The sequence below is a fragment of the Oreochromis aureus genome, unplaced genomic scaffold, assembly GCF_013358895.1.
Source record: "Oreochromis aureus strain Israel breed Guangdong unplaced genomic scaffold, ZZ_aureus HiC_scaffold_64, whole genome shotgun sequence".
Classification (NCBI taxonomy): domain Eukaryota; kingdom Metazoa; phylum Chordata; class Actinopteri; order Cichliformes; family Cichlidae; genus Oreochromis; species Oreochromis aureus.
Genome location: NW_024108962.1, coordinates 26,766 through 44,156, shown reverse-complemented (window position 1 = coordinate 44,156; position 17,391 = coordinate 26,766).

Here is a 17,391-nt window from a genome sequence, read left to right as displayed (position 1 = left end):
CTTTAAATAAAGCCTAAAATGAACTGGTTACCAGTGTTTTTTTTTTTGTTTTGTTTTGTTTTTGCCTGTCCCGTTTGGCTCTTTTGCCATCAGAATTATTGTCTAAAAGCGAAGAAAGCTGCCCAACGGATTTACTTTACCAAATTGACCATCCCAGCCTTGCCGTAATGGTCTATTTGATTCACCTTTTATTTTTTATTTTATTTTATTTTTACTTGCTAAATATGGGACAGACTTGACTGGGGAAAAGAAAGGGGAGAAAGAAAGAGGGAAAGAAAAACAGCGGGGAAGAGGAATGGTGATAAAGGGCAAAAACCAAAAACCAACAAAATAAGCAGACAAAAAATAAATATATCGATCACCTGGATCACCTGTTGAGAAAGAAAAAAGAGAAAACAAGCAGAAGAAAAAAAAGAGCAACATAATAAACAACATCACAACGATATATGGGAATATAACAGTAAATACTAAATATTAAACATTATTGTGCAGCACGTAAGATCGACAGCGCACAGTGTGCTTTGAGGCAGGAGCCAAAAAGGGTGTAGTTTGTGTGTGTGAGCACCCGTGTGTACACCTGTGAGCATGAGCGCGCTTGTATTTAAAAGGTTCCTTCATGTAATGATCTGCTAGAGGGTGTGGGGGGGCCACTGCCCCGTCCTCCAGGGCATGAAGCAGGTATGGAGGAGATATGGTATGTCCCCAGAGAGGTGGCGTCTGATACCCAACCTGACATATAGACACAGACAAACAGGCACACACAGATACAAACATCCATTCCCACCCTCATGCTCTCATATGCAATTACTCAGCACTCAACCAACGTGGAGACAGACATAAAGAGACACTGTACACAAAATCACACTCCCCAAGCGTACTCCAAGCCCCAGGTCTAGGTACCCTTGCCCCTGGAGGGGGAAACTGCACCCAGACCCAGGTAGTGTTACCCTTTTCCCTGAGGTGGAGAGAAGCAGACTGCCCCGACTCCGCAGCGGCAGGGAGGCCCCACATTCCAGACCCCAGTCGGATGGCCAACTCCTCCTCCTAGCTCCCCCGCTCCAACAGGCAGCAGAGAACGGGGGTGTGTGAAGACTCCAAACCTCCCTCCGCCCGCTCATATGTAGTGTTGGTGTATGTGTGTTCTAAGGTGCGTTTAAAACCCAGGAGGGCATGGAGCTACCTGCCAGAGAGCAGCAGGTAAGCACATAGCCCCTCCTGATAGCCCTCAATGTCTACGTGTATTTAAAATTGAGAGGTGGGCAACGACGCCAGGGGTGAGGTTGTACACCCTGATGGTCTTTTAGATACCGTGTAGCGTGCCCACCCCCAAGATCCTATATGTATGTGTAATGAGAGTGTGAGTAATGTGAATGTCTAAGTTGTGGAATAAAATTGAGGCACAGGCAGCCAGAAGGGGACAGAGGGGGGGGATGCCTCCTCTGCACCCTGGTGACACACCTTTACCCCAAGGCCCTGCATGTGTGGGTGATTGTGGTGGAGCGGGAAGAGGGAGGCAGCTGGAGATGGGGAGGGGAAGGAAGGGAGGGGCAGTGACCCTCCTGGGGCCAGCTCCCCGCTGACCCCAGTAGGCACCCCCATACTCTGCAACCTGCCAGGGAAAGGGGGGCCCAGGCCGATCCGGACCGGGGCCCAGTTCAGCAGCACCGCCTGGCCCCACAGAGCCCGGGACAGCCCACCCGACCCCACCACAGAGAAAACTGCACCCACCCCGTCATCCACTCATCTTCCAGACTACACAAGAAAATAGACACCCAGGCTGAGATCTTCCTCCACCTCTCCTATATCTCCCCCTCCTGCAGAGAGAGTTCCTGGAGAGAGGAGACCTCCTGCAAGATGTAACCGCCTCCCCCACCAGTTGAAGAGCCCCCCAGGTGGCTCGATGAGCTGCCGGCACCCTGCGCCAGGGCTGGGCCCCCATACACCCACCCGCCCACAACCCCGGCAACACACCAACCGGGACCCAAGCCCCCAAGACCCAGGGCCCCAGCCCAGAGACGGAGCACCCCCAGAACCTCACGCCCGTCCCGGACCCACCCAGGGGCAGCCAGGCTACCAGGTCAGTAACCCACGTCCGTCAGCACAGACCCTCCCCTAGCCCCGCTGCACGCAGCCACGAGGAAACCGTCGCCTAAGAGCCAACAGAGCCCTTAATAGGCCATGACCGCAACCCCGGGTTGAGCCCTCCAAGGAAGATGCTCCTGGGGAATCCCCTGGTTACTAGTGTGAGAGATTAAACTGGAGTAATGTCCAGTATGTTTCATGTGCTGGTTAAAAGCCTAGCAGCATCATTCTGTACTGACTGAAGACGTTTAAAGACTGTGATGGAGCCATAGGTGATAACCATCAACTCCCTCATTCCTCCTCTGGTCTTATTGCTCTGCATCAGTGCACTGCTCAGCTGAAGAGTTCACTTCTGTATGTTACAATCAGCATCACCAGTACAGCTCCAAGGATCTGCAGCTGCTGACAGATTCAATCATATTCCTCGTGTTTCTTCTGGTTTCCTGTTGTTAGATCTGCATGCTTGATTGTTTTTCAGTCTCTCCTATGTCGTGCACTTTGATTTCCGACTGTACACAGTGTGTGAACCATGACAGTTTGTGACAGAATACAATGATCAGTGAGGACCCAGAGGACACTGACATTTACACTGTGCAGAATGAGACTTGAGACTTTATCTCACTGCTTTGTGGACGACTGATGGAAGGACTAATAACTATATCTGCTTTAGTAGAAATAATTTCCATGAAAACGTCACTGGTTCAGTCTCCCAGAATCTCTCAGTCATATCTTGACCTTTTCCTAGAGTAACTAACCCTCACTCACCAGGATATGAGCCAGCCTTCCCTCTCACTGCTACATACTTACAGTCTTGCTTATTACATGTTCACAGAATGAGGAGTCATCACGTGATTTTGTTTAGCATTTCATGAGCAAGTTCCAGGTCTTTATATTTACACAGGGAACATTTTTAAACTAAAACGTTTTTTACGTTTTAAATAGTAATGCACACTGACATTTGTCTTTCTTTTAAAGGTTCAACACAAGAAGTTATTTAAATTAATCACAAACAGTTTGTTATCAAATGACAATTTTTCAAATTACGTGTTTTTATTTTGTTTTTGTTGTTTAGGCTGAGTGTCCCTGATCTCTCAGAAAGAGGCTGTGAAGCTCTGTCCTCAGTTCTCAGCTCCCAGTCCTCTAGTCTGAGAGAGCTGGACTTAAGTAACAACAACCTGCAGGATCCAGCAGTGGAGTTTCTTTCTGCAGGACTGAGGAGTCCACACTGTAAACTGAATACTCTGAGGTGAGATCAAGTTATGTTGTGCTTTTCATCAATTGACAGAATTAACCAATAAGAATCCACTAAATGGGAAAAAAGTCAGTTAAACTTCTGCAATGGTTTTAGATATTTTAATGAGCAGAGAGAGTTATTGATCAATATGTCAGCTACTTTGGTGTTAATGCACTGCCCTCACTGCCCGGCACATGGAGCCCAATTGGCATTTGCAATAGAATACCAGAATTGATTGACCATTGTCAGTTAATAAATGTCAGTTTCATCCATTTGTTGTCTCTTAGTAAAAAAACAGTATTAATTGCTAAATCTAATAACTCTTTAGTGCACCCTCATTGCAATTTAACAACAGTGTTTGTTTAATGTTTAACTGTCATTTTTCAGACTGAGTCACTGTAAGCTCTCAGAGAGAGGCTATGAAGCTCTGTCCTCAGCTCTCAGCTCCCAGTCCTCTAGTCTGAGACAGCTGGACCTGAGTAACTCTGACCTGCAGGATTCAGGAGTGAAGTTTCTGTCTGCTGGAGTGAAGAGTTCACACTGTAAAATGGAAACTCTCAGGTCAGGATTTAAAATTTTCCACTGATGATCATGTTAAATCTGATTTCTATTACTGCATAAACAGTCAATTGTTTAAAAAAAAAGTCTTAATGTAGAAATTAGTGTCTGGGGTTTTTAGTGATATTTGTTCACTTTCTGTCTTTCATTTGCAATGAAATGTCCCATCTACTCCTCTGAGTCCAAAATCTTTATTTTAGCAGTGCTTTATCCACCAAACCTTCTAGTTCGATTCCTGTATTCTGAAGGTTTTTACTAAGCTGTTTGTTCAGATATCAGAATTTGATTTTCAGAACATTTTAGTAATAAAAATATGATCAATTGATTATTTCTGACTGAAAAGATTAGATCAAATATATATTTGATCATAGTGATATGACTCATTGCCTCACTTAAACATAAAATGTAAACAAAAATTCGAAACAATAGATTAATACAAAACAGATTTTGACTGTTGAGCTTAAAGTGGGGAAACCAAAACAGGAAACAACACATAATGCAATTAGATTTTCTGGATATTTAACATTTGAAAAGGTGTTGTAGGAAATCCAGCTGCAGTGAATGCTTAAGTTATATTCACTGTGAAATCAAAACAAATGAACTTAGAATCAGTAACACCATAACATCTGATGACACTGTGTTTACAGACAATATTTTAATCAGTATTATAAGGGCTGTAGATTGGAGCCATTGGAGCTCTAACAGTGTATAAATGTAACAGGGCTTGGTGCTGATGCTAACAGTGCTAGCTGCTTCAGGCTTTATTTGCACATTATTATTACATTTAGCTTATTATAAACACTATATAAAACAGCTAGTACTGCTGGTGCTTTTCAGAATCTAACATGAGCCAATCAGTGAAGAGTCGAGCCATGAGAGTTGTTTGTTGCTGTGAGAAGAGTGGGGCTACATTCAGTGATGCTAGTGTTAGCCATGTTAGCTTCAGCAGGTGGTCAGTGTGAGAGCAGTAGAGCGTCTGCATCAGCAGGGCTCCATTTCACTGAAGTGTCACATTCTTCATATGTCCATGCTGGACATTTGAATAGATTGAGTACTATTATGTAAAACGATAATCTGTGTTGTTGTTGTTGTTGTTGACCGAAATAAATTTCACTTTACTTCACTTCACATTCACTGAATATGTAACGGTTTGGTGTTTTTGTACTTTAGATTTCTTGTTGTGTGGATGCCCTCAAAGGCATCCACACTATTGAGTTCCTGTTTCTCTTTAAACTTTATTGTGTGGATGCCTCAGGCATCCACACTATTGAGTTCCTGTTTCTCTTTAAACTTTATTCTTCAAGTTGCTCCCCGTTTTTCGACTTAACTACTCCCTCAGTTTTCAGCCGATTTTCTCCGTTCAAACTCTAAACTGTTCTGCTATTTCTGCTAATTCGGCTATATCTTTTGGTGTTTATTACTATTATACTTTTTAAAATATTACACTTTTTTCCTTTAATTTGTCCCATTGAAATGAATGGAAAACTTTCACAATTCTGCTAAAACTTGCTTGTTTTTGAAACTTAACTACTTCCTCATACTTTCACCTAGAAACTCCATTCAAACTTTAAAATGTTCTCAGATTATTGGGCTATTCCTGTATGATTCAGCTTTTTCAGATCTTCTACCGTTTTAATTTTATAGGTCTTTAAGTTTTCAGTTGCAAAATTGTGATTTTTCAGAAAATACATGCGTTGCTATGGTTGCTATGCAATTAACTCAGAGTGAGCGCTTGTCCTTTTTCAATTTTCTCTTCATGTCTGAACAACTTCTTGCTACTCGCTCAATTTCCACTCAATCTCCACAAATTATACATCAAAACGTAGGTATTTTTGCTGGCTTTCAGAAAGTGTCACTATCACTGTTGTGGAAGTTACAGATTTTTATCAAATCGCCTCAGAGCAACACAAAATCTTAAAACTCTCCATAGAAAGTCAATGGAGAGTCTGTTCAAAATCAGCGCTGGGACTGTCTAGTGAGAGGCATTTTCAAATCGTCATATCTCTTAAACAAAGCAAAGTTAGGACATGAGGCTTGTGCCAATATATCTTCAGACACTGCTGACACTCACAGTGGAAGCAGTTTTTATAATTATCTTACCGTTGAGCAATGAATTACGTTTGTTTGAGGGGTGGAAATCTGTCCTCCTCTCAGTTTTCAAACTCCGAAAATGAAGCTGTTCCTTCTCTCGTCATATCTCCGCGACGGAGGTACAAAGAGCAATGAAAATCGCAGTCAAAGTACACCAAAGTCCGCTGATTCACCCAGTACAAGAATTATGCTGCTAGCCCTCCTACTTTTTGAGTTACACGATGTTTTGTAACTCCAAAAAACGGCGTTTTTCGCCTCTCACCGCGATCTAATTGTGACTGCTCAAGACTCTGTTTTTCAGACGCCCGCCCCCTTTCCAGGAGGCGCAATCGGTAATGACACGGGTCTGCAGCTCAAAGGTCGTGGGTTCAATTCCACCTTGGTCCACATGTTTTTTTTTTTTTCACTGCAAATTTATACACTATCACAGACCTGTAATTTATATTGCTAATTTATTACAATTCTGCAAAGTTTTATGATTTTAGCAGCTTTTCTAATATGGACCTCAGATTCTTGTTAACGCTCCATGGCAGAAATGCATACAAGTACACAGCCTCATGAAGCAGACAGAAGCAGTACCTCTGATTGGTGAATTTGAGCAGAACCAGTTTGTTCTGCCTCTTTTGAGCAGAAATTCTGCTCATTCACCTCTTTTCAGCTTAACGTTCTGCTTCTTTCCCTCTTTTCTGCAGAAATTCTGCTGATTCACCTCTTTTCTGCAAAATTTTCAGCCCTTTTACCTCTTATCAGCATAATTCTCAGCAGCGTCTGCTAATTTCAGCAGAATTGTCAGTCTGTCCACCTCTTCTTTGTGAGAATGAGTTTGGGTCAGTGAGATGAGTAGCTGCCTTGAGCCCACGAGGGCCAGGTTTGAATTCTGCTCAGGGCGACATTTTTTTTTTCACCACCATACAACTTTTTGCAACTTTTCATCTTTTTCAGCTCTTCAGCAGACAGCTTCAGCGTTAAGGCATCCACACAGCATTTTCAAGAGGAAATGCAAATTTTTCTAGTTCTTTATTATTGTGTGGATGCCCTAAAAGGGCTTCCACACTATTGAGTTCCTGTTTCTCTTTATTGTGTGGATGCCCTAAAAGGGCTTCCACACTATTGAGTTCCTGTTTCTCTTTATTGTGTGGATGCTGTTGGGATTTAGAGATTCTTTTATTGCTATCATATAATCTGCCTTATGATGAATGTATTAATAACATGTTTTAGAGTATTATTTTAACAGTAATATTGTTTACAGGGTTCATATTGCATTGAATATGTTTGTCATCACAGTGACCTTTCTATTCACAGGTTGAGTTCATTTTATACACAATGCATATCTGTGCTTGTTTAGAGTTGATGTTCCATCCAAGAGGGTTTTAAGCTTCACTGGTGAGAGTGTCCAGGTGATACATGTTGAGGGAAGATGAGAACATAGCAGGTTAATTGCATACATGCTTACAATACACATATTAATTTAGTAGCAGGCCTGAGCGAAGGCCCAAGCGTCTTCTGCTTCTTATTTGAGACCTGCGCCAATTCAGTCTACTTAGAGATTGAGGACGAGGGTCAATTATTAGCCCTTAGAGGCCCTGAAGCTTGAAGTTATTACCTTAAAAGGAAGGTGTTATCAAAAAGAGAAGTTATATGTCTGTTTATAGTTATTAGAGATGTACAAGAGGTACCCTTGTCTGTAAACAATGACTGTACACAATGTATTTTTGATCTGTATTGACGTGTATGTGGGGGTGTGATCCTCTATCCTATAAAACCAGAACCCAGTATATTTTTGTCAGAGCAAAACAGGCCATATGCTGATGGTTGTTCTCCGTTGTCAATAAACTCATCGTTTGATTGCACTTGTCTGGTGCCTCCGTCGTTTGTTGTCTGGTCTGCAGTTGAATGATCTCGCTTCAATGCCTCAGGCATCCACACTATTGAGTTCCTGTTTCTCTTTATTCTTTATTCCACCATAATCTAGTTGCTTCCGTACGTTTTTCGGCACTTAACTACTCCCTCAGTTTTCAGCCGATTTTCTCAGTTCAAACTCTAAACTGTTCTGCTCTTTCTGCTAATTCCGCTATGACTTTTGGTGTTTATTACTATTATACTTTTTAAAATATTACACTTTTTTCCTTTTAATTTGTCCCATTGAAATGAATGGAAAACTTCCACAATTCTGCTAAAACTTGCTTGGTTTTGAAACTTAACTGCTTCCTCATACTTTCACCTAGAAACTCCATTCAAACTTTAAAATGTTCTCAGATTATTGGGCTATTCCTGTGTGATTCAGCTTTTTCAGATCTTCTACCGTTTTAATTTTATACCTCTTTAAGTTTTCAGTTCCAAAATTGTGATGTTTCAGAAAATACATGCGTTGCTATGGTTGCTATGCAATTAACTCAGAGTGAGTGCTGGTCTGTTCTGAATTTTCGCTTCATGTCTGAACAACTTCTTGCTACTCGCTCAATTTCCACTCAACCCCACAAATTATACATCAAAACGTAGGTATTTTTGCTGGCTTTCAGACAATGTTACTATCTTTATTGTGAGAGTTACCGTTTTTTTCGCAAATTTGCCTCGATGTGACACATGGTCTGGTTACTCCCCATTCAAAGTCTATAGGGAGGTTTTGAAATTCAGAGCTGAAATTCTGTAAGAGGAGGCATTTTAAAATCGCCATATCTCTTGAACAAAGCAAAGTTAGGACATGAGGCTTGTGCCAATATATCTTCAGACACTGCTGACACTCACAGTGGAAGCATTTTTACAATTATCTTACCGTTGAGCCATGAATTACGTTTGTTTGAGGGGTGGAAATCTGTCCTTCTCTCAGTTTTCACACTCTGAAAATGAAGCCGTTTCTTCTCTCGTCATATCTCCGCGACGGAGGTACAAAGAGCTATGAAAATCGCAGTCAAAATACACCAAAGTCCGCTGATTCACCCAGTACAAGAATTATGCTGGTAGCCCTCCTACTTTTTGAGTTACACGACGCTTTTGTAACTCCAAAACGGCGCCGCCACTCACCGCGATCTATTTTCTGACTGGTCATGTCTATGTTTTTGAGCCGAGCGCTCCCTTCCCAGGTGGCGCAATCAGTAATGACACGGCTCTGCAGCTCAAAGGTCGTGGGTTCAATCCCACCTTGGTCAACATTTTTTTTTCACTACAAATTTATACACTATCACAGACCTGTAATTTATATTGCTAACTTTTTTCACTACAAATGAGTAGTGCAAAAACATACTATGTCTGCAACATCACAGTATATCTGTTATGTTATAGTATTACTACTAAATCACAGTATTTCTGCCAATTCAAGGAGGCTGACTGTTACTAAGTGCATCAGTGTACATAGGTCATCTGTTGTGTTGGAGTGCCCTCTTGTGGCGCCTTTTGGGTAGTGCCTTAGTAAACGTGAACACTGCAAAGAAGTGGTATCAGACTGGTTTGTAGTGGAGGAATTTGTTGCCAGTTTCTTTCATCTTTAATCCGTATTCATGTTGTAATGTAGTAGTACCACAATATGGCAGAAACACTATGTTTTGGCACAAATACTTTGATTTGGTATACTTTAGCTTCTTCACCCCTTTTCAGCAAAATTTTCATTTTTTTCAGCACAAATTCTAGCTTTTTTGGCTGTTTTCAGAAAAAAAAACCTCTTTTCTGCAGAAATTCTGCTGATTCACCTCTTTCCTGCAAAATTTTCAGCCTTTTCACCTCTTATCAGCACAATTCTCAGCAGCTTCTGCTCATTTCAGCAGAATTGTCCGTCTCTCCACCTCTTCTTTGTAAGAATGACTTTGGCTCAGGGAAATGAATAGCCGCCTTGAGACCAGGAGGGCCAGGTTCGAATCCTGCTCAGGGCAACATTTTTTTTTCACCACCATGCAACTTTTCATCTTTTTCAGCTTTTCAGCAGACAGCTTCAGCGTTAAGGCATCCACACAGCATTTTCGCAGGAAATGCAAATTTTCTAGTTCTTTATTATTCCTGTCGCCTCCGACGCGTTTTCGCCGTGGAACTACTCCCACAGTTTTCAGCCGATTTTCTCCGTTCAAACTCTAAACTGTTCTGCTCTTTCTGCTAATGTGCGCTATATCTTTTGGTGTTTATTACTATTATACTTTTTAAAATATTAAGCTTTTGCCTTTAATTTGTCCCATTGAAATGAATGGGAAACTTCTACAATTCTGCTAAAACTTGCTTGTTTTTGAAACTTAACTACTTCCTCATACTTTCACCTAGAAACTCCATTCAAACTTTAAAGTGTTCTCAAAATATTGGGCTATTCCTGTCTGATTCAGCTTTTTCAGACCTTCTACCATTTTCATTTTATCACTCTTTAAGTTTTCAGTTGCAAAATTGTGATTTTTCAGAAAATACATGCGTTGTTATGGTTGCTATGCAATTAAGTCAGAGTGTGCACTTGTCCTTTCTGAATTTTCTCTTCATATCTGAACAACTTCTTGCTACTAAGCTCAATTTCCACTCAACCCCACAAATTATACATCAAAACGTAGGTATTTTTGCTGGCTTTCAGAAAATGTCACTATCATTCTTGTGGGACTTATAGATTTTTTGCAAATCTCCTCAGAGCAACACAAAGTCTGAAAACTCTCCATAGAAAGTCAATGGAGAGTTTGTTCAAAATCAGCGCTCGATTTCTCTAATGACAGGCATTTTCAAATCGTCATATCTCCTTAACGAAACAAAGTTGAGACATGAGGCTTGTGCCAATATATCTTCAGACATCCCTGATGCTCACAATTCAAGAATTTTTTCCTCACCTATTACCGTTTAGCCATGAATTAGGTTTGTTTGAGGATAGGAAATTTGTCGCTCGCTCAGATTTCTTCAGATTTCAAACTCTGGAAATGAGGCACTTTTTTCTCTCGTCATATCTCTTTGATGGATTTCCACAGAGACCTGAAAATTTCCATGACTGTTCATCAAAGGCTGCTGTTTCTTACGGTGAAAGAATGATTTTGATGCTCTATATAGATTTAGTAGTTACAAAACGTTGTTTGAGGGCAAGTCAAGGCAGTTTTTGCTTCGCCTCTACTCAGTTACAGTGTGTTACAAGTCATATATCTTTAATAATTTATATTTTATCTCTGAATTATGAAGACCTGAAGATTCCCCCATCTCTTCTGAACAAAACGATGTCAGAATGACTATTCTAGCCCCTACGGTTAGGAAATTATGGCCATTTGTTCAAGGGGAATCCTGAATGTGAGAAATACACTGCAGAAAACTTATACCTCTCTCTGTGTCTGTGTGTGTAAGTGCTGATTACAGCAGGTGCAGCCAATTTAACTGACCTAGATATACCAAGCACAGACTCTTAACAGCCCCTGCTCCCTTTATGCTCTGTGTATGTGTATGTTTGTGTGTCTGTATCAATATTTCTCCCATGTTAAAGTATTACTACTCCATAATAGTATTTCTGTTAAATCAAAGTACTTCTACTACATCTTTGTACTTCTGCTCAATCATAGCATTTCTGCTAAATTATAGTATTTTTGCCAAATCATGGTATTTGTGCCAAAGCATACTATTTCCACAAAATAACAGTATTTCTGCTATGTTATATTATTACTGCTCATAGTATTTCTGCCAAATCTTGGTATTTGTTCCAAAGCACAGTATTTCTGCCAAATCACAATATAACTGCAAAATAAAGGTTTTTGAGCCAAATCATAGTGTTTGTGCTAAATCCTAGTAATTCTACTCAATCATAGAATTTCTGCTATGCTGAAGTGGTTTTTGCTAGATTATAGAATTTCTGCTAAGTCAAAGTATTTCATGTAAATCTAGTATTTATACCAAGTCCCAGTGTTTCTGCCAAATCATAAATCATAAATAATGTGGCATGTTGGGGAGCAGCTAGTTCTCTCCCATCATGCCTTGGGACATGTGCTGCTGTTTAGATGTTCTTGTTTCATTGTTTATGGTTACGTTACTTTAACTGTTGTCTTGAATGCTGTGTTTATACTACGGTACAAAGTCACTGACAGTTATTGCTTTATAGGAAGAATGCAGTACCATAAGTGAGTTCTGTTATGCTTTTATTGACCCTTGAAGCACATTGTAGCACAAGCAAGTGTTTAATAAAGAGCACTCCCTAGCAGCTTGGGGTGGAAATACAAGCTCAACCTCTCCCTCTGAGCTTCTTTGTAAGATTTATCTGCATGCTGCCAATTTATTTTCAGGCACTGCTGACACTCACGGTGTGAGCAGTTTTTACTGTCATCTTACTGTTGAGCCATAAATTACGTTTGTTTGAGGGTTGGAAATCTGTCCTCCTCTCAGTCTTCAAACTCTGAAAATGAAGCAGTTTCTTCACTCGTCATATCTCCGCGACGGAGGTACAAAGAGCAATGAAAATCACAGTCAAAGTTCACCAAAGTCCGCTGATTCACCCAGTACAAGAATTGTGCTTCTATCCCACCTAGTTTTTGAGTTACACGACGTTTTGTAACTCCAAAAAACGGCGTTTTTCGCCTCTCACCGCGATCTATTTCTGACTGCTCATCAATCTTTTTTTCCAGCCGCCCGCCACCTTTCCAGGTGGCGTAATTGGTAATGACGCGGGTCTGCAGCTTGAAGGTCGTGGGTTCAATCCCACCTTGTTCAACATTTTTTTTTCACTACAAATTTATACACTATCACAGACCTGTAATTTATATTGCTAATTTATTACAATTCTGCAAAGTTTTATGATTTTCGCAGCTTTTCTAATATGGACCTCAGATTCTTGTTAACGCTCCATGGCAGAAATACATACAAGTAAATGGTAAATGGCCTGCATTTGTATAGCGCTTTACTCAGTCCCTAAGGACCCCAAAGCGCTTTACACTACATTCAGTCATTCACCCATTCACACACACATTCACACACTGGTGACGGCAAGCTACATTGTAGCCACAGCTGCCCTGGGGCGCACTGAGAGAGGTACAGCCTGAAGTACACAGCCTGATGAAGCAGACAGAGGCAGTACCTCTGATTGGTGAATTTGAGCAGAACCACGTTGTTCTGCCTCTTTTCAGCAGAAATTCTGCTCATTCACCTCTTTTCAGCGCAACGTTCTGCTTCTTTGCCTCTTTTCTGCAGAAATTCTGCTGAGTCACCTCTTTTCTGCAAAATTTTCAGCCTTTTCACCTCTTATCAGCACAAGAAAGCTTTTGGCAGGGGGCCAGGTGGGGCATTAACAGAGAAAGATGGACACAAAGATATACTTTTCTTTCTTACTCTCATATAAAATATTTAGCTTTTATTAAATAGTTATCTGAATCTTACAACCAAAGTTTGTATAATAATACACAAGATTGGCTGTAGACCATTGTTCATCATTCAGAACACTGTGTAAAAACAACAAAAAACAAAAAGTGAATGCAAAAGTGCATAAATATTTATTTTACATGTTTGATGTGTGTGGCAGGGCGTGGTCTGCAGTGCCGCTGCAGGGGAGGTGGACCCACCTGAGCGGCATCTGCAATCACGCCTCTCGGGCGTAGTTTGTGCTCTCTCGGCTGTTTATTGGGTGTGTGTCGGGCTGTGAGTTGAAAAGCTACAGCCGGCTGTTTGGGTACACCAACCATGTGTGAAAAGTGGTCCATAACGTAATGCTTCAAAGTGTGTTCATGCAAACATTGTCGGGTCTGCCGTGGTACAATGGGACTTCTGCTCATGAACCTGTGTGCACAGCGTCTGCAAATCGGCACTGTACGAAGTAACTTCCTCTTTACACAAAACTGTAAGCTGTCATCTGTGAAGTGTGAGCGGTGTTTGTTTTTACCATAATTCATGGTGGAGAATGGCTGCTCTTCTGAGTTTTGCTCTCTGTAGCCGTATGAATGGCAAACTACACTGATTAGCAGCGGCATAGGCACACTTAAAATTTCTTCTGAAATTTTCGCTTTCTAGTTTTGGTAGTTATCGTCTCTGGTTTTTACTTTTACTTCCTCCCCCGACATTGTCTACATTAGTTATAAACTATTGCTGAAATGTATTTTCATTAAAATACCAAATAATTTATTACTTTATCATCTAATTAGATTATAATTCTGTAAATAAGGGTGATAGTGTGGCCTATGTGGGTTGTCTTAAGGCACTCTTCCTCCCACAGTCCAAAAACATGCATGCTGGGTTAACTGGAGATGTGTGATTGTTAGCATAAATGTTGATCTAAGGAGCTTGGAAAGAAAAGCGTCTGGACTTCTTTGAGTTGCTTGAAGACGTTTCACCTCTCATCCGAGAAGCTTCTTCAGTTCTAAGGGTCAAAGGTGGAGAGTCCCAGATTTAAACCCAGTGGGAGTTTCCCCCCAAAGAGGGACAAAGGACTCCCTGATGATCCTATACCTAATCACATGAGCCAAGGTGTGAAAGATAAATGTTGATCTGTCTCTGTCTAGCTCTGTGTTTACCTGGCTACATCACCGTGGTTACTGATGCTGAACCAATAACTTGGTCTGGAGCAGGTTATGTTCAGAGTTTGTGTTTAAACTCAACTGAAGTGCCTCGTTTTCACTGATTCTTTCATTTACAGAAAGCTTTAAGTGTGATATAGATTCAGTCATATCTGACTAATGTCAGTGAATGAGGCCCAGCTGTAAAGTCACAGCAGTCACACTGTATGTGTCTCATTGTCACCGGAGTTTAGGCTCCATGCATTCAGCTGGTGCTGCAGAAAAAGTAGAAATGTTTCTGTTTGGTTCTGCTGCTGAGTCTCTTTGACAAAGATAGCACTGCAGGTAATCCTGCTCATGTAGCTAGTTAGTAAAAAGTCAAGTGACTGTCAGACACAGCAGACATTTAGTGATAATCTCACTGTATGTGGTCTTTTAACACCTCCTAGTTGTGAACATGTGAAGTGGTGTTAGTCTGGGTGACGAGTGTAACTGTTGAGTGAGAAAGACTGAGGTCATGTCCAAATTCATGGGCTGCATCCTCCTGAGGACCCGGCCTTCGCGGTCTACGTGGGCCGGGTCCTCAGAAGGTCGGGTAGGCCGGAAGTAAACGGCTGTGAAATTGGACGGTCTAGCCTTCTGATTAACGTCACCGCTGTCTCGGTGGAGTTTAATAAACTCAGCCGTCTGCTCCTTGTTATCTAAAATATAACAGGACACTGGCGTAAATTGTTGACCATTTTACACTTCTGTTTAATCAGTTTTTTGTTTGACGTTTATTCAGCTGTGTGAAAACCAAGGAGGAACCCACCCGGGGGATTAATAAAGTTTTATTTTATCTTATCTAATCTAATAACTTTAATCTCAGCCAAACCGATTTACTCACGAACAAATAAAACACTGAAAAAAGCCAAATAATAGCATTTTTAGGTTGTCTAAGTGACTTATATATTACTTTTAACCTGAGTAGCGAAAGTCCGCGGTGATCTGAAAATGATGTGCCGGGAGTTGTGCGGTTCTCGGCGGCTTCAGTGACCCTCAAGCTCTCGGCTAGCTATCGAGCTGGTGGGTAACAGACGTCTCCGAACATGTCGAAGCACTTTTGCAAATATTCGATATCTTGATAAACCGAGCAGATATTTGAAGTTTACACACTCACATTGTCGCCTGAAAATATGTTAAAAGTTTATTTTGTGACCCAGGAAGATTAATAAGAGTAATTTTAAAACTTAGTAGCGGTCACCATTACCGGAAACTGGAGTTTGGCTGGGCCGCGCTATGAATTCTGGGATATGGTGGGCCACGAAGGACACACCCGACCCATCCTTCAAATTCAGGGAAAAGGAGGACGCATTTGTCGGCTGCATTTGGAGGAGTCCACGGATTTGGACAGCCTTCGGTGCGTCGCTGTGACGTTATCGGTCTACAAATGTGTCCTCAGGAGGATGCAGCCCATGAATTTGGACACACCGAACCTGCGTGCTGGTAGCACCTTAGCCACAGCTTGGGTGTGGAGGAGAAGCTGAAAAAGAAGGTTTTCTAGTTCGTAAGGAGGAAAAAATTGAGAGGACTAAGTTAAAGTGAGGCTGGAGAGTAACACAGAGCAGCAATGAATGCTGCTCACACAGTTTAGACAGTTTAGCATCAAATGTTCGAGTGAGTTAGCTCCCAGCTAACTAGCAGAGCAGCTAACTAGCAGAGCAGCTAACTGCACCCACAAGCTGCGACTGCGTCTTTCTAACAAGAGCGTCAGACACTCAGACTGGTTTTCTTTGTGGATGATGATGTATTCCAGACCTTCCCAAAGTGTGGGGCCCGCCCCCTAGGGGGGGCGCAGAGCCATTGCAGGGGGGGCGCGGTGTGAAAAGGGGGGGAAAACAACAACAACGCTTGGACACTGCTAGCACGGGGTGCCCACACAAACGCAAAGCAGGAGATGAAACATCGCCAAATATGTTTCCAAACCAACTTCATTATAAGCAAAAGACTAGAAAATATGATGAAGCATCACAGACAAACAGTATCCAACAATGTTCATTTTTAGTTCACAAACACTTCTTGTAATAACTAACTACTCCTGACATTTTGGAGATGTTAGCTCTTTATACAGTAAAGTTACAGCGGGATACAAATAATATCAGGCTGATCCTGCCACAATTTGTTCCCCCTGTCTAAATCACGGACAAACAGTATCGCACAGCTGTTTATGTTTTTGAACCCATTTTGCACAGAGAGGCATTTTTTGAAAAATGTATTGATAGCAATGTTGAATATTATTACACAGGAAAAAACAACTACACGTAAAATAATTACACCATGATGCCTCTGCCTTTCTAAATGGAGGGACAGTAACTGCGTGTGTGTATGTAAGCGTGTAAAACCTGAAGATAGATTAACAGTATTTTGTCTCTATTCGCCATTCTGCAGTTCATCTCATGTAAACAATAACGTGATGTTGCGTGACGAACTCTGTATTCCTCGTCCACACGTAAACGCAAAAAAGGAGTTTTAAAAAATCTCAGTTTTCGGTGATTCGAAACGCCGTTTACGTGTGGACGAAACAGCTGCGTTTTCAAAAATACCCGTGTAGGTGCGGACGTAGCATAAAAGAGTTAGTAGTTTATTTTCTTACTACCTGTAATTTATTGCAGATTACTTGTATTTGCTTAATTGTTTACTAAATGTTTGAGGTGTGAAATAAACCGCAATGGAACAAAATATGGGTGTGTGTGGTTGGAGGATGTGTCTGTGCGCGGGTGTGCATGCGTGTGGGGGGGGCGAACATTTTTCTTGTAAAACAAAGGGGGCCCAGCAAAAAAAGTTTGGGAACCACTGATGTATTCTCACACTGATCCTTCATGGTGATGCTGCCATCCACCCACTGCTCCTGGCAGTGTTGCCAACTCCTCAGTAAGGAAAATTGCTATTGGCTGTCCTAAAAGTCACTGGAAGTCGCTAAATGACATCATCGCCTAATTTGGATAAATGGTCATGCTAATGTAATTGTAACCTACGTTGTAG